This window comes from Scyliorhinus torazame, chromosome 3, assembly GCF_047496885.1.
Source record: "Scyliorhinus torazame isolate Kashiwa2021f chromosome 3, sScyTor2.1, whole genome shotgun sequence".
NCBI classification, from domain to species: Eukaryota; Metazoa; Chordata; class Chondrichthyes; order Carcharhiniformes; family Scyliorhinidae; genus Scyliorhinus; species Scyliorhinus torazame.
In genome coordinates this window covers 254,562,879-254,587,319 of record NC_092709.1, presented here as the reverse complement: position 1 = coordinate 254,587,319, position 24,441 = coordinate 254,562,879, and positions in this window count along the sequence as shown.

Here is a 24,441-nt window from a genome sequence, read left to right as displayed (position 1 = left end):
CTCAACTCCTCACAACGTTCAATCCCCCATATCCCTAAAATGTTCACTCCCCCTACTCCTCACAATTTTCATTCCGCCCAACTCCCCACAATGTTCAATCACTCCAACTCCCCACAATGTTCAATCCTCCCAAAATGAGCTCAATGTTCAATCTCCCCGAATCCCCACAATGTTCAATCCCCCCAAATCCGCACAATGATAATACCCCCAAATCCCCACAAAACGATCAATCCCCTATAATCCCCACATTGTTCAATCCTGTAAATCCCCACAGTGTTCAATCCTCCAAATTCCCACAATGATCAATCCCCCAAATCCCCACAATGTTCAATGCCCCGAAATCCCCACAATGTTCAATCCCCCAAATCCCCACAATGTTCAATCCCCCAAATCCCCACAATGTTCAACCCCTCAACCCCCCAGAATGTTCAATCCCCCAAATGCCCACAATGTTCAATCACCCAAATCACCACGAGGTTCAACCCCCAACTCCCCACAATATTCAATCCCCTCAAATCCCCACGATGTTCAATCCCCCAAATCCCCACAATGTTCAATTGCCCAATACCCCACAATATTCTATCCCCTCAAATCACCACAATGTTCAATCCCCCCAAATCCCCACAATGTTCAATCACCCAAATCCCCACAAAGTTCAATCCCCCCAAATCCCTACAATGTTCTATCCCCCCAAATCCCCACATTATTCAACCACCCGAAATACCCACAATGTTCAATCCCCCAAATCCCCACAATGTTCAATCCCCCAAATCCCCACATTGTTCAACCCCTCAACCCCCCATAATGATCAATCCGCCAAATGCCCACAATGTCCAATCCCCCCAAATCCCCGCAATGTTCTATCCCCCAAATCCCCACAATGTTCACTCCCCCCTACTCCTCACAATTTTCATTCCCCCCAACTCCCCACAATGTTCAATCACCCCAACTCCCCACAATGTTCAATCCCCCCAAAATGAGCACAATGTTCAATCTCCCCGAATCCCCACAATGATCAATCCCCCCATTCCGCACAATGATCAATCCCCCAAATCCCCACAAAACGATTAATCCCCACATTGTTCAATCCCGTAAATCTCCACAGTGTTCAATCCCCCAAATCCCCACAATGTTCAATCCCCAAAATCCTCACAATTGTCAATCCCCCCAAATCCCCACAATGTTGAATCCCCCAAATCCCCACAATGTTCAATGCCCCGAAATCCCCACAATGTTCAATCCCCCAAATCCCCACAATGTTCAATCCCCCAAATCCCCACAATGTTCAACCCCTCAACCCCCCAGAATGTTCAATCCCCCAAATGCCCACATTGTTCAATCCCCCCACACCCCCACAATGTTGTTCAATCCTCCAAATCCCCACATTGTTCAATCCCCCCAACTCCCCACAATCTTCAATCTCCTCAACTCCCCACAATGTTCAATCCCCCCTACTCCTCACAATTTTCAACCCCCCAACTCCCCACAATGTTCAATCACCCCAATTTCCCACAATGTTCAATCCCCCCAAATCCCCACAGTGTTCAAACTCCCAAATCCCCACAATGTTCAATCACCCCAATTTCCCACAATGTTCAATCCCCCCAAATACCCACAATGTTGAATCCCCCAAATCCCCACAATGTTCAATGCCCCAAATCCCCACAATTTCCAATCGGCCCAACTCCCCACAATTTCAATCCCCCAAATCACCCCAATGTTCAATCCCCCAAATCCCCACAATGTTCAATCCCTCCAATCCCCCCAATGTTCAATCCCGCCAACTCCCCACTATGTTCAATCCCCCTAAATCAGCACAATGTTCATTCCCCCCAAATCCCCACAATGTTCAATCCCCCAAATCCCCACAATCTTCAATCCCCTCAAATCCCCTCAATGTTCAATACCCCAAATCCCCACAATGTTCAATCCCCTCAAATCCCCACAATGTTCAATACCCCAAATCCCCACAATGTTCAATCACCAAAATCCCCACGAGGTTCAACCCCCCAACTCCCCACAATATTCAATCCCCTCAAATCCCCACGATGTTCAATCCCCCAAATCCCCACAATGTTCAATCGCCCAACACCCCACAATATTCAATCCCCTCAAATCACCACAATGTTCAATCCCCCCAAATCCCCACAATGTTCAATCACCCAAATCTCCACAATGTTCAATCCCCCCAAATCCCTACAATGTTCTATCCCCCCAAATCCCCACATTATTCGACCCCCCGAAATCCCCACAATGTTCAATCCCCCAAATCCCCACAATGTTCAATCCCCCAAATCCCCACAATGTTCAACCCCTCAACCCCCCATAATGTTCAATCCCCCAAATTCCCACAATGTTCAATACCCCCAAATCCCGACAATGTTCTATCCCCCTTATTCCCACAATGTTCAATCCCCCAAATCCCCACATTTTTCAATCCCCCCAACTCCCCACAATGTTCAATACCCCATATCCACACAATGTTCACTCCCCCCTACTCCTCACAATTTTCATTCCCCCCAACTCCCCACAATGTTCAATCCCCCCAAATCCGCACAATGTTCAATCCCCACAAATCCCCACAAAACGATCATTCCCCTATAATCCTCACATTGTTCAATCCCCCCAAAATGAGCACAATGTTCAATCCCCCAAATCCCCACATTTTTCAATCCCCCCAACTCCCCACAATGTTCAATACCCCATATCCACACAATGTTCACTCCCCCCTACTCCTCACAATTTTCATTCCCCCCAACTCCCCACAATGTTCAATCCCCCAAATCCCCACAATGTTCAATCCCCCCAAATCCCCACAATGTTCAATCCCCCAAAACCCCACAATGTTGAATCCCCCAAATCCCCACAATGTTCAATGCCCCAAATCCCCACAATTTCCAGTCGGCCCAATTCCCCACAATGTTCAATCCCCCAAATCACCCCAATGTTCAATCCCCCAACTCCACACAATGTTCAATCCCCCCAAATCGGCACAATGTTCAATCCCCCAAATCCCCACAATGTTCAATCCCCTCAAATCCCCACAATGTTCAATACCCCAAATCCCCACAAAATGTTCAATCCCCTCAAATCCCCACAATGTTCAATACCCCAAATCCCCACAATGTTCAATCACCCAAATCCCCACGAGGTTCAACCCCCCAACTCCCCACAATATTGAATCCCTTCAAATCACCACAATGTTCAATCCCCCCAAATCCCCACAATGTTCAATCACCCAAATCCCCACAATGTTCAATCCCCCCAAATCCCTACAATGTTCTATCCCCCCAAATCCCCACATTATTCAACCCCCCGAAATCCCCACAATGTTCAATCCCCCAAATCCCCACAATGTTCAATCCCCCAAATCCCCACAATGTTCAACCCCTCAACCCCCCATAATGTTCAAACCCCCAAATTCCCACAATGTTCAATCCCCCCAAATCCCCACAATGTTCTATCCCCCAAATTCCCACAATGTTCAATCCCCCAAATCCCCACATTTTTCAATCCCCCCAACTCCCCACAATGTTCAATGCCCCATATCCACACAATGTTCACCCCCCCTACTCCTCACAATTTTCATTCCCCCCAACTCCCCACAATGTTCAATCCCCCCAAATCCGCACAATGTTCAATCCCCCCAAATCCCCACAAAACGATCAATCCCCTATAATCCTCACATTGTTCAATCCCGTAAAACCTCAGAGTGTTCAATCCCCCAAATCCCCACAATGTTCAATCCCCCAAATCCTCACAATGTTCAATCCCCCCAAATCCCCACAATGTTGAATCCCCCAAATCCCCACAATGTTCAATGCCCCGAAATCCCCACAAAACGATCAATCCCCTATAATCCTCACATTGTTCAATCCCGTAAATCCTCACAGTGTTCAATCCCCCAAATCCCCACAATGTTCAATCCCCCAAATCCTCACAATGTTCAATCCCCCCAAATCCCCACAATGTTGAATCCCCCAAATCCCCACAATGTTCAATGCCCCGAAATCCCCACAAAACGATCAATCCCCTATAATCCTCACATTGTTCAATCCCGTAAATCCCCACAGTGTTCAATCCCCCAAATCCCCACAATGTTCAATCCCCCAAATCCTCACAATGTTCAATCCCCCCAAATCCCCACAATGTTGAATCCCCCAAATCCCCACAATGTTCAATGCCCCGAAATCCCCACAATGTTCAATCCCCCAAATCCCCACAATGTTCAATCCCCCAAATCCCCACAATGTTCAACCCCTAAACCCCCTGAATGTTCAATCCCCCAAATGCCCACAATGTTCAATCCCCCCAAATCCCCACATTGGTCAATCCCCCCAACTCCTCACAATTTTCAACCCCCCAACTCCCCACAATGTTCAATCACCACAATTCCCCACAATGTTCAATCCCCCCAAAATGAGCACAATGTTCAATCCCCCCAAATCCCCACAGTGTTCAATCCCCCAAATCCCCACAATGTTCAACCCCCCAAATCCCCACAATGTTCAATCCCCCAAATCCCCACAATGTTCAAACCCCAAAACCACACAATGTTCAATCCCCCCAAATCCCCACAATGTTGAATCCCCCAAATCCCAACAATGTTCAATGCCCCAAATCCCCACAATTTCCAGTCGGCCCAACTCCCCACAATGTTCAATCCCCCAAATCACCCCAATGTGCAATCCCCCAACTCCCCACAATGTTCAATCACCCCAAATCGGCACAATGTTCAATCCCCCAAATCACCACAATGTTCAATCCCCTCAAATCCCCACAACGTTCAATACCCCAAATCCCCACAATGTTCAATCCCCTCAAATCCCCACAATGTTCAATACCCCAAATCCCCACAATGTTCAATCACCCAAATCCCCACAAGGTTCAACCTCCCAACTCCCCACAATATTCAATCCCCTCAAATCCTCACGATGTTCAATCCCACAAATCCCCACAATGTTCAATCGCCCAACTCCCCACAATGTTCAATCTCCTCAACTCCCCACAATGTTCAATCCCCCATATCCCCACAATGTTCAATCCCCCCAACTCCTCACAATTTTCAATCCCCCCAACTCACCACGATGTTCAATCACCCCAACTCCCCACAATGTTCATTCCCCCCAAAATGAGCACAATGTTCAATCCCCCCAAATCCCCACAATGTTCATTCCCCCCCAAATCCCCACAAAACGATCAATCCCCTATAATCCCCACATTGTTCAATCCCGTAAATCCCCACAGTGTTCAATCCCCCAAAACCCCACAATGTTCAATCCCCCCAAATCCCCACAATGTTCTATCCCCCAAATTCCCACAATGTTCAATCCCCCAAATCCCCACATTTTTCAATCCCCCCAACTCCCCACAATGTTCAATGCCCCATATCCACACAATGTTCACCCCCCCTACTCCTCACAATTTTCATTCCCCCCAACTCCCCACAATGTTCAATCCCCCCAAATCCGCACAATGTTCAATCCCCCCAAATCCCCACAAAACGATCAATCCCCTATAATCCTCACATTGTTCAATCCCGTAAAACCTCAGAGTGTTCAATCCCCCAAATCCCCACAATGTTCAATCCCCCAAATCCTCACAATGTTCAATCCCCCCAAATCCCCACAATGTTGAATCCCCCAAATCCCCACAATGTTCAATGCCCCGAAATCCCCACAAAACGATCAATCCCCTATAATCCTCACATTGTTCAATCCCGTAAATCCTCACAGTGTTCAATCCCCCAAATCCCCACAATGTTCAATCCCCCAAATCCTCACAATGTTCAATCCCCCCAAATCCCCACAATGTTGAATCCCCCAAATCCCCACAATGTTCAATGCCCCGAAATCCCCACAAAACGATCAATCCCCTATAATCCTCACATTGTTCAATCCCGTAAATCCCCACAGTGTTCAATCCCCCAAATCCCCACAATGTTCAATCCCCCAAATCCTCACAATGTTCAATCCCCCCAAATCCCCACAATGTTGAATCCCCCAAATCCCCACAATGTTCAATGCCCCGAAATCCCCACAATGTTCAATCCCCCAAATCCCCACAATGTTCAATCCCCCAAATCCCCACAATGTTCAACCCCTAAACCCCCTGAATGTTCAATCCCCCAAATGCCCACAATGTTCAATCCCCCCAAATCCCCACATTGGTCAATCCCCCCAACTCCTCACAATTTTCAACCCCCCAACTCCCCACAATGTTCAATCACCACAATTCCCCACAATGTTCAATCCCCCCAAAATGAGCACAATGTTCAATCCCCCCAAATCCCCACAGTGTTCAATCCCCCAAATCCCCACAATGTTCAACCCCCCAAATCCCCACAATGTTCAATCCCCCAAATCCCCACAATGTTCAAACCCCAAAACCACACAATGTTCAATCCCCCCAAATCCCCACAATGTTGAATCCCCCAAATCCCAACAATGTTCAATGCCCCAAATCCCCACAATTTCCAGTCGGCCCAACTCCCCACAATGTTCAATCCCCCAAATCACCCCAATGTGCAATCCCCCAACTCCCCACAATGTTCAATCACCCCAAATCGGCACAATGTTCAATCCCCCAAATCACCACAATGTTCAATCCCCTCAAATCCCCACAACGTTCAATACCCCAAATCCCCACAATGTTCAATCCCCTCAAATCCCCACAATGTTCAATACCCCAAATCCCCACAATGTTCAATCACCCAAATCCCCACAAGGTTCAACCTCCCAACTCCCCACAATATTCAATCCCCTCAAATCCTCACGATGTTCAATCCCACAAATCCCCACAATGTTCAATCGCCCAACTCCCCACAATGTTCAATCTCCTCAACTCCCCACAATGTTCAATCCCCCATATCCCCACAATGTTCAATCCCCCCAACTCCTCACAATTTTCAATCCCCCCAACTCACCACGATGTTCAATCACCCCAACTCCCCACAATGTTCATTCCCCCCAAAATGAGCACAATGTTCAATCCCCCCAAATCCCCACAATGTTCATTCCCCCCCAAATCCCCACAAAACGATCAATCCCCTATAATCCCCACATTGTTCAATCCCGTAAATCCCCACAGTGTTCAATCCCCCAAAACCCCACAATGTTCAATCCCCCAAATCCTCACAATGTTCAATCCGCCCAAATCCCCACAATGTTGAATCCCCCAAATCCCCACAATGTTCAATGCCCCAAATCCCCACAATGTTCAATCGGCCCAACTCCCCACAATGTACAACCCCCCCAAATTTCCACAATGTTCAATCCCCCAAATCCCCACAATGTTCAATCCCCCAAATCCTCACAATGTTCAATCCCCCCAAATCCCCACAATTTTCAATCCCCCAAATCCCCCCAACGTTCAATCCGCCAAATCCCCACAATGTTCAATCCCTCCAATCCCCCCAATGTTCAATCCCCCCAACTCCCCACAATGTTCAATCCCCCCAACTCCCCACAATGTTCAATCCCCCAAATCCCCACAATGTTCAATCCCCTTAAATCCCCACAATGTTCAATACTCCAAATCCCCACAATGATCAATCACCCAAATCCCCACGAGGTTCAACCCCCCAACTCCCCAAAATATTCAATCCCCTCAAATCCCCAGGATGTTCAATCCCCCCAAACCCCCACGATGTTCAATCCCCCCAAAGCCCCACAATGTTCAATCCCCCCAAATCCCCACATTATTCAAACCCCCAAAATCCCCACAAAGTTCAATCCCCCAAATCCCCACAATGTTCAATCCCCCAAATCCCCACAATGTTCAATCCCCCCAAATCCGCACAATGTTCAATCCCCCCAAATCCCCACAAAACGATCAATCCCCTATAATCCTCACATTGTTCAATCCCGTAAAACCTCAGAGTGTTCAATCCCCCAAATCCCCACAATGTTCAATCCCCCAAATCCTCACAATGTTCAATCCCCCCAAATCCCCACAATGTTGAATCCCCCAAATCCCCACAATGTTCAATGCCCCGAAATCCCCACAAAACGATCAATCCCCTATAATCCTCACATTGTTCAATCCCGTAAATCCTCACAGTGTTCAATCCCCCAAATCCCCACAATGTTCAATCCCCCAAATCCTCACAATGTTCAATCCCCCCAAATCCCCACAATGTTGAATCCCCCAAATCCCCACAATGTTCAATGCCCCGAAATCCCCACAAAACGATCAATCCCCTATAATCCTCACATTGTTCAATCCCGTAAATCCCCACAGTGTTCAATCCCCCAAATCCCCACAATGTTCAATCCCCCAAATCCTCACAATGTTCAATCCCCCCAAATCCCCACAATGTTGAATCCCCCAAATCCCCACAATGTTCAATGCCCCGAAATCCCCACAATGTTCAATCCCCCAAATCCCCACAATGTTCAATCCCCCAAATCCCCACAATGTTCAACCCCTAAACCCCCTGAATGTTCAATCCCCCAAATGCCCACAATGTTCAATCCCCCCAAATCCCCACATTGGTCAATCCCCCCAACTCCTCACAATTTTCAACCCCCCAACTCCCCACAATGTTCAATCACCACAATTCCCCACAATGTTCAATCCCCCCAAAATGAGCACAATGTTCAATCCCCCCAAATCCCCACAGTGTTCAATCCCCCAAATCCCCACAATGTTCAACCCCCCAAATCCCCACAATGTTCAATCCCCCAAATCCCCACAATGTTCAAACCCCAAAACCACACAATGTTCAATCCCCCCAAATCCCAACAATGTTCAATGCCCCAAATCCCCACAATTTCCAGTCGGCCCAACTCCCCACAATGTTCAATCCCCCAAATCACCCCAATGTGCAATCCCCCAACTCCCCACAATGTTCAATCACCCCAAATCGGCACAATGTTCAATCCCCCAAATCACCACAATGTTCAATCCCCTCAAATCCCCACAACGTTCAATACCCCAAATCCCCACAATGTTCAATCCCCTCAAATCCCCACAATGTTCAATACCCCAAATCCCCACAATGTTCAATCACCCAAATCCCCACAAGGTTCAACCTCCCAACTCCCCACAATATTCAATCCCCTCAAATCCTCACGATGTTCAATCCCACAAATCCCCACAATGTTCAATCGCCCAACTCCCCACAATGTTCAATCTCCTCAACTCCCCACAATGTTCAATCCCCCATATCCCCACAATGTTCAATCCCCCCAACTCCTCACAATTTTCAATCCCCCCAACTCACCACGATGTTCAATCACCCCAACTCCCCACAATGTTCATTCCCCCCAAAATGAGCACAATGTTCAATCCCCCCAAATCCCCACAATGTTCATTCCCCCCCAAATCCCCACAAAACGATCAATCCCCTATAATCCCCACATTGTTCAATCCCGTAAATCCCCACAGTGTTCAATCCCCCAAAACCCCACAATGTTCAATCCCCCCAAATCCCCACAATGTTCTATCCCCCAAATTCCCACAATGTTCAATCCCCCAAATCCCCACATTTTTCAATCCCCCCAACTCCCCACAATGTTCAATGCCCCATATCCACACAATGTTCACCCCCCCTACTCCTCACAATTTTCATTCCCCCCAACTCCCCACAATGTTCAATCCCCCCAAATCCGCACAATGTTCAATCCCCCCAAATCCCCACAAAACGATCAATCCCCTATAATCCTCACATTGTTCAATCCCGTAAAACCTCAGAGTGTTCAATCCCCCAAATCCCCACAATGTTCAATCCCCCAAATCCTCACAATGTTCAATCCCCCCAAATCCCCACAATGTTGAATCCCCCAAATCCCCACAATGTTCAATGCCCCGAAATCCCCACAAAACGATCAATCCCCTATAATCCTCACATTGTTCAATCCCGTAAATCCTCACAGTGTTCAATCCCCCAAATCCCCACAATGTTCAATCCCCCAAATCCTCACAATGTTCAATCCCCCCAAATCCCCACAATGTTGAATCCCCCAAATCCCCACAATGTTCAATGCCCCGAAATCCCCACAAAACGATCAATCCCCTATAATCCTCACATTGTTCAATCCCGTAAATCCCCACAGTGTTCAATCCCCCAAATCCCCACAATGTTCAATCCCCCAAATCCTCACAATGTTCAATCCCCCCAAATCCCCACAATGTTGAATCCCCCAAATCCCCACAATGTTCAATGCCCCGAAATCCCCACAATGTTCAATCCCCCAAATCCCCACAATGTTCAATCCCCCAAATCCCCACAATGTTCAACCCCTAAACCCCCTGAATGTTCAATCCCCCAAATGCCCACAATGTTCAATCCCCCCAAATCCCCACATTGGTCAATCCCCCCAACTCCTCACAATTTTCAACCCCCCAACTCCCCACAATGTTCAATCACCACAATTCCCCACAATGTTCAATCCCCCCAAAATGAGCACAATGTTCAATCCCCCCAAATCCCCACAGTGTTCAATCCCCCAAATCCCCACAATGTTCAACCCCCCAAATCCCCACAATGTTCAATCCCCCAAATCCCCACAATGTTCAAACCCCAAAACCACACAATGTTCAATCCCCCCAAATCCCCACAATGTTGAATCCCCCAAATCCCAACAATGTTCAATGCCCCAAATCCCCACAATTTCCAGTCGGCCCAACTCCCCACAATGTTCAATCCCCCAAATCACCCCAATGTGCAATCCCCCAACTCCCCACAATGTTCAATCACCCCAAATCGGCACAATGTTCAATCCCCCAAATCACCACAATGTTCAATCCCCTCAAATCCCCACAACGTTCAATACCCCAAATCCCCACAATGTTCAATCCCCTCAAATCCCCACAATGTTCAATACCCCAAATCCCCACAATGTTCAATCACCCAAATCCCCACAAGGTTCAACCTCCCAACTCCCCACAATATTCAATCCCCTCAAATCCTCACGATGTTCAATCCCACAAATCCCCACAATGTTCAATCGCCCAACTCCCCACAATGTTCAATATCCTCAACTCCCCACAATGTTCAATCCCCCATATCCCCACAATGTTCAATCCCCCCAACTCCTCACAATTTTCAATCCCCCCAACTCACCACGATGTTCAATCACCCCAACTCCCCACAATGTTCATTCCCCCCAAAATGAGCACAATGTTCAATCCCCCCAAATCCCCACAATGTTCATTCCCCCCCAAATCCCCACAAAACGATCAATCCCCTATAATCCCCACATTGTTCAATCCCGTAAATCCCCACAGTGTTCAATCCCCCAAAACCCCACAATGTTCAATCCCCCAAATCCTCACAATGTTCAATCCGCCCAAATCCCCACAATGTTGAATCCCCCAAATCCCCACAATGTTCAATGCCCCAAATCCCCACAATGTTCAATCGGCCCAACTCCCCACAATGTACAACCCCCCCAAATTTCCACAATGTTCAATCCCCCAAATCCCCACAATGTTCAATCCCCCAAATCCTCACAATGTTCAATCCCCCCAAATCCCCACAATTTTCAATCCCCCAAATCCCCCCAACGTTCAATCCGCCAAATCCCCACAATGTTCAATCCCTCCAATCCCCCCAATGTTCAATCCCCCCAACTCCCCACAATGTTCAATCCCCCCAACTCCCCACAATGTTCAATCCCCCAAATCCCCACAATGTTCAATCCCCTTAAATCCCCACAATGTTCAATACTCCAAATCCCCACAATGATCAATCACCCAAATCCCCACGAGGTTCAACCCCCCAACTCCCCAAAATATTCAATCCCCTCAAATCCCCACGATGTTCAATCCCCCCAAACCCCCACGATGTTCAATCCCCCCAAAGCCCCACAATGTTCAATCCCCCCAAATCCCCACATTATTCAAACCCCCAAAATCCCCACAAAGTTCAATCCCCCAAATCCCCACAATGTTCAATCCCCCAAATCCCCACAATGTTCAATCCCCCCAAATCCGCACAATGTTCAATCCCCCCAAATCCCCACAAAACGATCAATCCCCTATAATCCTCACATTGTTCAATCCCGTAAAACCTCAGAGTGTTCAATCCCCCAAATCCCCACAATGTTCAATCCCCCAAATCCTCACAATGTTCAATCCCCCCAAATCCCCACAATGTTGAATCCCCCAAATCCCCACAATGTTCAATGCCCCGAAATCCCCACAAAACGATCAATCCCCTATAATCCTCACATTGTTCAATCCCGTAAATCCTCACAGTGTTCAATCCCCCAAATCCCCACAATGTTCAATCCCCCAAATCCTCACAATGTTCAATCCCCCCAAATCCCCACAATGTTGAATCCCCCAAATCCCCACAATGTTCAATGCCCCGAAATCCCCACAAAACGATCAATCCCCTATAATCCTCACATTGTTCAATCCCGTAAATCCCCACAGTGTTCAATCCCCCAAATCCCCACAATGTTCAATCCCCCAAATCCTCACAATGTTCAATCCCCCCAAATCCCCACAATGTTGAATCCCCCAAATCCCCACAATGTTCAATGCCCCGAAATCCCCACAATGTTCAATCCCCCAAATCCCCACAATGTTCAATCCCCCAAATCCCCACAATGTTCAACCCCTAAACCCCCTGAATGTTCAATCCCCCAAATGCCCACAATGTTCAATCCCCCCAAATCCCCACATTGGTCAATCCCCCCAACTCCTCACAATTTTCAACCCCCCAACTCCCCACAATGTTCAATCACCACAATTCCCCACAATGTTCAATCCCCCCAAAATGAGCACAATGTTCAATCCCCCCAAATCCCCACAGTGTTCAATCCCCCAAATCCCCACAATGTTCAACCCCCCAAATCCCCACAATGTTCAATCCCCCAAATCCCCACAATGTTCAAACCCCAAAACCACACAATGTTCAATCCCCCCAAATCCCCACAATGTTGAATCCCCCAAATCCCAACAATGTTCAATGCCCCAAATCCCCACAATTTCCAGTCGGCCCAACTCCCCACAATGTTCAATCCCCCAAATCACCCCAATGTGCAATCCCCCAACTCCCCACAATGTTCAATCACCCCAAATCGGCACAATGTTCAATCCCCCAAATCACTACAATGTTCAATCCCCTCAAATCCCCACAACGTTCAATACCCCAAATCCCCACAATGTTCAATCCCCTCAAATCCCCACAATGTTCAATACCCCAAATCCCCACAATGTTCAATCACCCAAATCCCCACAAGGTTCAACCTCCCAACTCCCCACAATATTCAATCCCCTCAAATCCTCACGATGTTCAATCCCACAAATCCCCACAATGTTCAATCGCCCAACTCCCCACAATGTTCAATCTCCTCAACTCCCCACAATGTTCAATCCCCCATATCCCCACAATGTTCAATCCCCCCAACTCCTCACAATTTTCAATCCCCCCAACTCACCACGATGTTCAATCACCCCAACTCCCCACAATGTTCATTCCCCCCAAAATGAGCACAATGTTCAATCCCCCCAAATCCCCACAATGTTCATTCCCCCCCAAATCCCCACAAAACGATCAATCCCCTATAATCCCCACATTGTTCAATCCCGTAAATCCCCACAGTGTTCAATCCCCCAAAACCCCACAATGTTCAATCCCCCAAATCCTCACAATGTTCAATCCGCCCAAATCCCCACAATGTTGAATCCCCCAAATCCCCACAATGTTCAATGCCCCAAATCCCCACAATGTTCAATCGGCCCAACTCCCCACAATGTACAACCCCCCCAAATTTCCACAATGTTCAATCCCCCAAATCCCCACAATGTTCAATCCCCCAAATCCTCACAATGTTCAATCCCCCCAAATCCCCACAATTTTCAATCCCCCAAATCCCCCCAACGTTCAATCCGCCAAATCCCCACAATGTTCAATCCCTCCAATCCCCCCAATGTTCAATCCCCCCAACTCCCCACAATGTTCAATCCCCCCAACTCCCCACAATGTTCAATCCCCCAAATCCCCACAATGTTCAATCCCCTTAAATCCCCACAATGTTCAATACTCCAAATCCCCACAATGATCAATCACCCAAATCCCCACGAGGTTCAACCCCCCAACTCCCCAAAATATTCAATCCCCTCAAATCCCCACGATGTTCAATCCCCCCAAACCCCCACGATGTTCAATCCCCCCAAAGCCCCACAATGTTCAATCCCCCCAAATCCCCACATTATTCAAACCCCCAAAATCCCCACAAAGTTCAATCCCCCAAATCCCCACAATGTTCAATCCCCCAAATCTCCACAATGTTCAAACTCCCAAATCCCGACAATGTTCAATCCCCCCAAATCCCCACAATGTTCAATCCCCCCAAATCCCCACAATCTTCAATCCCCCAAATCCCCACAGTGTTCAATCCCCCAAATCCCCACACTGTTCAATTGCCCCAAATCCCCACAATGTTCAAACTCCCAACTCCCCACAATGTGCCTTCCCCTCAAATCCCCACAATGTTCAATCGCCTCAAATCCCCACAATGTTCAATCCCCCAATTTCGCACACTGTTCAATCACCCAAATTGCCACAATGTGCCATCCCGTCAAATCCCCAAAATGTTCTATCCCCCAAATATCCACAATGTTCAATCCCCCAAATCCCCACATTGTTCAATCCCCCCAACTCACCACAATGTTCAATCACCCCAACTCCCCACAATGTTCATTCCCCCCAAAATGAGCACAATGTTCAATACCCCCAAATCCCCACAATGTTCAAACCCCCAAATCCGCACAATGTTCATTCCCACAAAATCCCCACAAAACGATCAATCCCCTATAATCCCCACATTGTTCAATCCCTCCAATCCCCACAGTGTTCAATCCCCTAAATCCCCACAATGTTCAATCCCCCCAAATCCCCACAATGTTGAATCCCCCAAATCCCCACAATGTTCAATCCCTCCAATCTCCCCAATGTTCAATCCCCCCAACTCCCCTCAATGTTGAATCCCCCCAACTCCCCACAATGTTCAATCCCCCAAATCCCCACAATGTTCAATCCCCTTAAATCCCCACAATGTTCCATCCCCCCAAATCCCCACAATATTCAATCCCCCCAAATCCCCACAATGTTCAATCCCCTTAAATCCCCACGAGGTTCAACCCCCCAACTCCCCACAATATTCAATCCCCTCAAATCTCCACGATGTTCAATCCCCCCAAACCCCCACAATGTTCAATCCCCCCAAATCCCCAATTATTCAACCCCCCCAAATCCTGACAAAGTTCAATCCCCCAAATCCCCACAATGTTCAATTCCCCAAATCCCCACAATGATCAATCACCCAAATCCCCACGAGGTTCAACCCCCCAACTCCCCAAAATATTCAATCCCCTCAAATCCCCACGATGTTCAATCCCCCCAAATCCCCACTATGTTCAATCTCCCAAATCCCCACAATGTTCAATCCCCCCAAATCCCCACAATGTTCAGTCCCCCCAAATCCCCACAATCTTCAATCCCCCAAATCCCCACAGTGTTCAATCCCCCAAATCCCCACAATGTTCAATCCCCCAAATCCCCACAATGTTCAAACCCCAAAATCCCCACAATGTTCAATCCCCCAAATCCCCACAATGTTCAAACTCCCAACTCCCCACAATGTTCAATCGCCCAACTCCCCACAATGTTCAAACTCCCAACTCCCCACAATGTGCCATCCCCTCAAATCCCCACAATGTTCAATCCCCTTAAATCCCCACAATGTTCAAAACCCCAAATCCCCACAATGATCAATCACCCAAATCCCCACGAGGTTCAACCCCCCAACTTCCCAAAATATTCAATCCCCTCAAATCCCCACGATGTTCAATCCCCCCAAATCCCCACTATGTTCAATCTCCCAAATCCCCACAATGTTCAATCCCCCCAAAACCCCACAATGTTCAATCCCCCGAATCCCCACAATCTTCAATCCCCCAAATCCCCACAGTGTTCAATCCCCCAAATCCCCACAATGTTCAATCCCCCAAATCCCCACAATGTTCAAACCCCAAAATCCCCACAATGTTCAATCCCCCAAATCCCCACACAGTTTAATCGCCCCAAATCCCCACAATGTTCAAACTCCCAACTCCCCATAATGTGCCATCCCCTCAAATCCCCACAATGTTCAATCCCCTCAAATCCCCACAATGTTCAATCCCCCAAATTCCCACACTATTCAATCACCCAAATTCCCACAATGTGCCACCCCTCAAATCCCCACAATTTTCTATCCCCCAAATCTCCACAATGTTCAATCCCCCAAATCCCCACATTGTTCAATCCCCCCAACTCCCCACAATGTTCAATCCCCCAACTCCCCACAATGCTCAGTCCCGCAACACCCCACAATGTTCATTTCCCCCAATCCACACAATGTTCAATCCCCTCAACTCCGCAACAAAGTTCAATCGTCCCAACTCCCCACAATGTTCAAACCCACCAACTCCTCCCAATGTTCAATCCCCCCAACTCCCCACAATGTTTAATCCCCACAAATCCCCACAATGTTAAATCCGCCTAATCCCAAGAATGTCCAATCCCCCAAATCCCCACAATGTTCAATTCCCTCAACTCCCCACAATGTTCAATCCCCTAAATCCCCACAATGTTCAATCCCCCAAACTCCCCACGATGTTCAATCCCCCAAATCCCCACAATGTTCAATCGCCCAACTCCCCACAATATTCAATCCCCTCAAATCACCACAATGTTCAATCCCCCCAAATCCCCACAATGTTCAATCACCCAAATCCCCACAATGTGTAATCCCCCCAAATCCCCACGATGTTCAATCCCCCCAAACCCCCACAATGTTCAATCCCCCCAAATCCCCAAATTATTCAACCCCCAAAATCCCCACAAAGTTCAATCCCCCAAATCCCCACAATGTTCAATCCCCCAAATCCCCACAATGTTCAAACTCCCAAATCCCCACAATGTTCAATCCCCCCAAATCCCCACAATGTTCAATCCCCCCAAATCCCCACAATCTTCAATCCCCCAAATCCCCACAGTGTTCAATCCCCCAAATCCCCACACTGTTCAATCGCCCCAAATCCCCACAATGTTCAAACTCCCAACTCCCCACAATGTGCCATCCCCTCAAATCCCCACAATGTTCAATCCCCTCAAATCCCCATAATGTTCAATCCCCCAATTTCCCACACTGTTCAATCACCCAAATTCCCACAATGTGCCATCCCCGCAAATCCCCACAATTTTCTATCCCCCAAATCTCCACAATGTCAATCCCCCAAATCACCACATTGTTCAATCCCCCCAACTCACCACAATGTTCAATCACCCCAACTCCCCACAATGTTCATTCCCCCCAAAATGAGCACAATGTTCAATCCCCCCAAATGCCCACAATGTTCAATCACCCCAAATCCGCACAATGTTCATTCCCCCCAAATCCCCACAAAACGATCAATCCCCTATAATCCCCAAATTGTTCAATCCCGTAAATCCCCACAGTGTTCAATCTCCCAAATCCCCACAATGTTCAATCCCCCAAATCCTCACAATGTTCAATCCCCCCAAATCCCCACAATGTTGAATCCCCCAAATCCCCACAATGTTCAATCCCTCCAATCCCCCCAATGTTCATCCTCCAACTCCCCACAATGTTCAATCCCCCCAGCTCCCCACAATGTTCAATCCCCTTAAATCCCCACAATGTTCAATACCCAAAATCCCCACAATGATCAATCACCCAAATCCCCACAAGGTTCAACCCCCCAACTCCCCACAATATTCAATCCCCTCAAATCCCCACGATGTTCAATCCCCTCAAATCCCCACAATGTTCAATACCCCAAATCCCCACAATGTTCAATCACCCAAATCCCCACAAGGTTCAACCTCCCAACTCCCCACAATATTCAATCCCCTCAAATCCTCACGATGTTCAATCCCACAAATCCCCACAATGTTCAATCGCCCAACTCCCCACAATGTTCAATCTCCTCAACTCCCCACAATGTTCAATCCCCCATATCCCCACAATGTTCAATCCCCCCAACTCCTCACAATTTTCAATCCCCCCAACTCACCACGATGTTCAATCACCCCAACTCCCCACAATGTTCATTCCCCCCAAAATGAGCACAATGTTCAATCCCCCCAAATCCCCACAATGTTCATTCCCCCCCAAATCCCCACAAAACGATCAATCCCCTATAATCCCCACATTGTTCAATCCCGTAAATCCCCACAGTGTTCAATCCCCCAAAACCCCACAATGTTCAATCCCCCAAATCCTCACAATGTTCAATCCGCCCAAATCCCCACAATGTTGAATCCCCCAAATCCCCACAATGTTCAATGCCCCAAATCCCCACAATGTTCAATCGGCCCAACTCCCCACAATGTACAACCCCCCAAATTCCCACAATGTTCAATCCCCCAAATCCCCACAATGTTCAATCCCCCAAATCCTCACAATGTTCAATCCCCCCAAATCCCCACAATTTTCAATCCCCCAAATCCCCCCAACGTTCAATCCGCCAAATCCCCACAATGTTCAATCCCTCCAATCCCCCCAATGTTCAATCCCCCCAACTCCCCACAATGTTCAATCCCCCCAACTCCCCACAATGTTCAATCCCCCAAATCCCCACAATGTTCAATCCCCTTAAATCCCCACAATGTTCAATACTCCAAATCCCCACAATGATCAATCACCCAAATCCCCACGAGGTTCAACCCCCCAACTCCCCAAAATATTCAATCCCCTCAAATCCCCACGATGTTCAATCCCCCCAAACCCCCACGATGTTCAATCCCCCCAAAGCCCCACAATGTTCAATCCCCCCAAATCCCCACATTATTCAAACCCCCAAAATCCCCACAAAGTTCAATCCCCCAAATCCCCACAATGTTCAATCCCCCAAATCTCCACAATGTTCAAACTCCCAAATCCCGACAATGTTCAATCCCCCCAAATCCCCACAATGTTCAATCCCCCCAAATCCCCACAATCTTCAATCCCCCAAATCCCCACAGTGTTCAATCCCCCAAATCCCCACACTGTTCAATTGACCCAAATCCCCACAATGTTCAAACTCCCAACTCCCCACAATGTGCCTTCCCCTCAAATCCCCACAATGTTCAATCGCCTCAAATCCCCACAATGTTCAATCCCCCAATTTCGCACACTGTTCAATCACCCAAATTGCCACAATGTGCCATCCCGTCAAATCCCCAAAATGTTCTATCCCCCAAATATCCACAATGTTCAATCCCCCAAATCCCCACATTGTTCAATCCCCCCAACTCACCACAATGTTCAATCACCCCAACTCCCCACAATGTTCATTCCCCCCAAAATGAGCACAATGTTCAATACCCCCAAATCCCCACAATGTTCAAACCCCCAAATCCGCACAATGTTCATTCCCACAAAATCCCCACAAAACGATCAATCCCCTCAAATCCCCACAATGTTCAATACCCCAAATCCCCACAATGTTCAATCACCCAAATCCCCACAAGGTTCAACCTCCCAACTCCCCACAATATTCAATCCCCTCAAATCCTCACGATGTTCAATCCCACAAATCCCCACAATGTTCAATCGCCCAACTCCCCACAATGTTCAATCTCCTCAACTCCCCACAATGTTCAATCCCCCATATCCCCACAATGTTCAATCCCCCCAACTCCTCACAATTTTCAATCCCCCCAACTCACCACGATGTTCAATCACCCCAACTCCCCACAATGTTCATTCCCCCCAAAATGAGCACAATGTTCAATCCCCCCAAATCCCCACAATGTTCATTCCCCCCCAAATCCCCACAAAACGATCAATCCCCTATAATCCCCACATTGTTCAATCCCGTAAATCCCCACAGTGTTCAATCCCCCAAAACCCCACAATGTTCAATCCCCCAAATCCTCACAATGTTCAATCCGCCCAAATCCCCACAATGTTGAATCCCCCAAATCCCCACAATGTTCAATGCCCCAAATCCCCACAATGTTCAATCGGCCCAACTCCCCACAATGTACAACCCCCCAAATTCCCACAATGTTCAATCCCCCAAATCCCCACAATGTTCAATCCCCCAAATCCTCACAATGTTCAATCCCCCCAAATCCCCACAATTTTCAATCCCCCAAATCCCCCCAACGTTCAATCCGCCAAATCCCCACAATGTTCAATCCCTCCAATCCCCCCAATGTTCAATCCCCCCAACTCCCCACAATGTTCAATCCCCCCAACTCCCCACAATGTTCAATCCCCCAAATCCCCACAATGTTCAATCCCCTTAAATCCCCACAATGTTCAATACTCCAAATCCCCACAATGATCAATCACCCAAATCCCCACGAGGTTCAACCCCCCAACTCCCCAAAATATTCAATCCCCTCAAATCCCCACGATGTTCAATCCCCCCAAACCCCCACGATGTTCAATCCCCCCAAAGCCCCACAATGTTCAATCCCCCCAAATCCCCACATTATTCAAACCCCCAAAATCCCCACAAAGTTCAATCCCCCAAATCCCCACAATGTTCAATCCCCCAAATCTCCACAATGTTCAAACTCCCAAATCCCGACAATGTTCAATCCCCCCAAATCCCCACAATGTTCAATCCCCCCAAATCCCCACAATCTTCAATCCCCCAAATCCCCACAGTGTTCAATCCCCCAAATCCCCACACTGTTCAATTGCCCCAAATCCCCACAATGTTCAAACTCCCAACTCCCCACAATGTGCCTTCCCCTCAAATCCCCACAATGTTCAATCGCCTCAAATCCCCACAATGTTCAATCCCCCAATTTCGCACACTGTTCAATCACCCAAATTGCCACAATGTGCCATCCCGTCAAATCCCCAAAATGTTCTATCCCCCAAATATCCACAATGTTCAATCCCCCAAATCCCCACATTGTTCAATCCCCCCAACTCACCACAATGTTCAATCACCCCAACTCCCCACAATGTTCATTCCCCCCAAAATGAGCACAATGTTCAATACCCCCAAATCCCCACAATGTTCAAACCCCCAAATCCGCACAATGTTCATTCCCACAAAATCCCCACAAAACGATCAATCCCCTATAATCCCCACATTGTTCAATCCCTCCAATCCCCACAGTGTCCAATCCCCTAAATCCCCACAATGTTCAATCCCCCCAAATCCCCACAATGTTCAATCCCCCAAATCCCCACAATGTTCAATCCCTCCAATCTCCCCAATGTTCAATCCCCCCAACTCCCCTCAATGTTGAATCCCCCCAACTCCCCACAATGTTCAATCCCCCAAATCCCCACAATGTTCAATCCCCTTAAATCCCCACAATGTTTCATCCCCCCAAATCCCCACAATATTCAATCCCCCCAAATCCCCACAATGTTCAACCCCTTAAATCCCCACGAGGTTCAACCCCCCAACTCCCCACAATATTCAATCCCCTCAAATCTCCACGATGTTCAATCCCCCCAAACCCCCACAATGTTCAATCCCCCCAAATCCCCAATTATTCAACCCCCCCAAATCCTGACAAAGTTCAATCCCCCAAATCCCCACAATGTTCAATTCCCCAAATCCCCACAATGATCAATCACCCAAATCCCCACGAGGTTCAACCCCCCAACTCCCCAAAATATTCAATCCCCTCAAATCCCCACGATGTTCAATCCCCCCAAATCCCCACTATGTTCAATCTCCCAAATCCCCACAATGTTCAATCCCCCCAAATCCCCACAATGTTCAATCCCCCCAAATCCCCACAATCTTCAATCCCCCAAATCCCCACAGTGTTCAATCCCCCAAATCCCCACAATGTTCAATCCCCCAAATCCCCACAATGTTCAAACCCCAAAATCCCCACAATGTTCAATCCCCCAAATCCCCACAATGTTCAAACTCCCAACTCCCCACAATGTTCAATCGCCCAACTCCCCACAATGTTCAAACTCCCAACTCCCCACAATGTGCCATCCCCTCAAATCCCCACAATGTTCAATCCCCTTAAATCCCCACAATGTTCAATACCCCAAATCCCCACAATGATCAATCACCCAAATCCCCACGAGGTTCAACCCCCCAACTTCCCAAAATATTCAATCCCCTCAAATCCCCACGATGTTCAATCCCCCCAAATCCCCACTATGTTCAATCTCCCAAATCCCCACAATGTTCAATCCCCCCAAAACCCCACAATGTTCAATCCCCCGAATCCCCACAATCTTCAATCCCCCAAATCCCCACAGTGTTCAATCCCCCAAATCCCCACAATGTTCAATCCCCCAAATCCCCACAATGTTCAAACCCCAAAATCCCCACAATGTTCAATCCCCCAAATCCCCACACAGTTTAATCGCCCCAAATCCCCACAATGTTCAAACTCCCAACTCCCCATAATGTGCCATCCCCTCAAATCCCCACAATGTTCAATCCCCTCAAATCCCCACAATGTTCAATCCCCCAAATTCCCACACTATTCAATCACCCAAATTCCCACAATGTGCCACCCCTCAAATCCCCACAATTTTCTATCCCCCAAATCTCCACAATGTTCAATCCCCCAAATCCCCACATTGTTCAATCCCCCCAACTCCCCACAATGTTCAATCCCCCAACTCCCCACAATGCTCAGTCCCGCAACACCCCACAATGTTCATTTCCCCCAATCCACACAATGTTCAATCCCCTCAACTCCGCAACAAAGTTCAATCGTCCCAACTCCCCACAATGTTCAAACCCACCAACTCCTCCCAATGTTCAATCCCCCCAACTCCCCACAATGTTTAATCCCCACAAATCCCCACAATGTTAAATCCGCCTAATCCCAAGAATGTCCAATCCCCCAAATCCCCACAATGTTCAATTCCCTCAACTCCCCACAATGTTCAATCCCCTAAATCCCCACAATGTTCAATCCCCCAAACTCCCCACGATGTTCAATCCCCCAAATCCCCACAATGTTCAATCGCCCAACTCCCCACAATATTCAATCCCCTCAAATCACCACAATGTTCAATCCCCCCAAATCCCCACAATGTTCAATCACCCAAATCCCCACAATGTGTAATCCCCCCAAATCCCCACGATGTTCAATCCCCCCAAACCCCCACAATGTTCAATCCCCCCAAATCCCCAAATTATTCAACCCCCAAAATCCCCACAAAGTTCAATCCCCCAAATCCCCACAATGTTCAATCCCCCAAATCCCCACAATGTTCAAACTCCCAAATCCCCACAATGTTCAATCCCCCCAAATCCCCACAATGTTCAATCCCCCCAAATCCCCACAATCTTCAATCCCCCAAATCCCCACAGTGTTCAATCCCCCAAATCCCCACACTGTTCAATCGCCCCAAATCCCCACAATGTTCAAACTCCCAACTCCCCACAATGTGCCATCCCCTCAAATCCCCACAATGTTCAATCCCCTCAAATCCCCATAATGTTCAATCCCCCAATTTCCCACACTGTTCAATCACCCAAATTCCCACAATGTGCCATCCCCGCAAATCCCCACAATTTTCTATCCCCCAAATCTCCACAATGTCAATCCCCCAAATCACCACATTGTTCAATCCCCCCAACTCACCACAATGTTCAATCACCCCAACTCCCCACAATGTTCATTCCCCCCAAAATGAGCACAATGTTCAATCCCCCCAAATGCCCACAATGTTCAATCACCCCAAATCCGCACAATGTTCATTCCCCCCAAATCCCCACAAAACGATCAATCCCCTATAATCCCCACATTGTTCAATCCCGTAAATCCCCACAGTGTTCAATCTCCCAAATCCCCACAATGTTCAATCCCCCAAATCCTCACAATGTTCAATCCCCCCAAATCCCCACAATGTTGAATCCCCCAAATCCCCACAATGTTCAATCCCTCCAATCCCCCCAATGTTCATCCTCCAACTCCCCACAATGTTCAATCCCCCCAGCTCCCCACAATGTTCAATCCCCTTAAATCCCCACAATGTTCAATACCCAAAATCCCCACAATGATCAATCACCCAAATCCCCACAAGGTTCAACCCCCCAACTCCCCACAATATTCAATCCCCTCAAATCCCCACGATGTTCAATCCCCCCAACCCCCCACAATGTTCAATCCCCCCAAATCCCCACATTATTCAACCCCCCAAAATGCCCACAAAGTTCAATCCCCCAAATCCCCACAATGTTCAATCCCCCAAATCCCCACAATGTTCAAACTCCCAAATCCCCACAATGTTCAATCCCCCCAAATCCCCACAATGTTCAATCCCCCCAAATCCCCACAATCTTCAATCCCCCAAATCCCCACAAAGTTCAATCCCCCAAATCCCCACAATGTTCAAACCCCAAAATCCCCACAATGTTCAATCCCCCAAATCCCCACACTGTTCAATCGCCCCAAATCCCCACAATGTTCAAACTCCCAACTCCCCACAATGTGCCATCCCCTCAAATCCCCACAAAGTTCAATCCCCT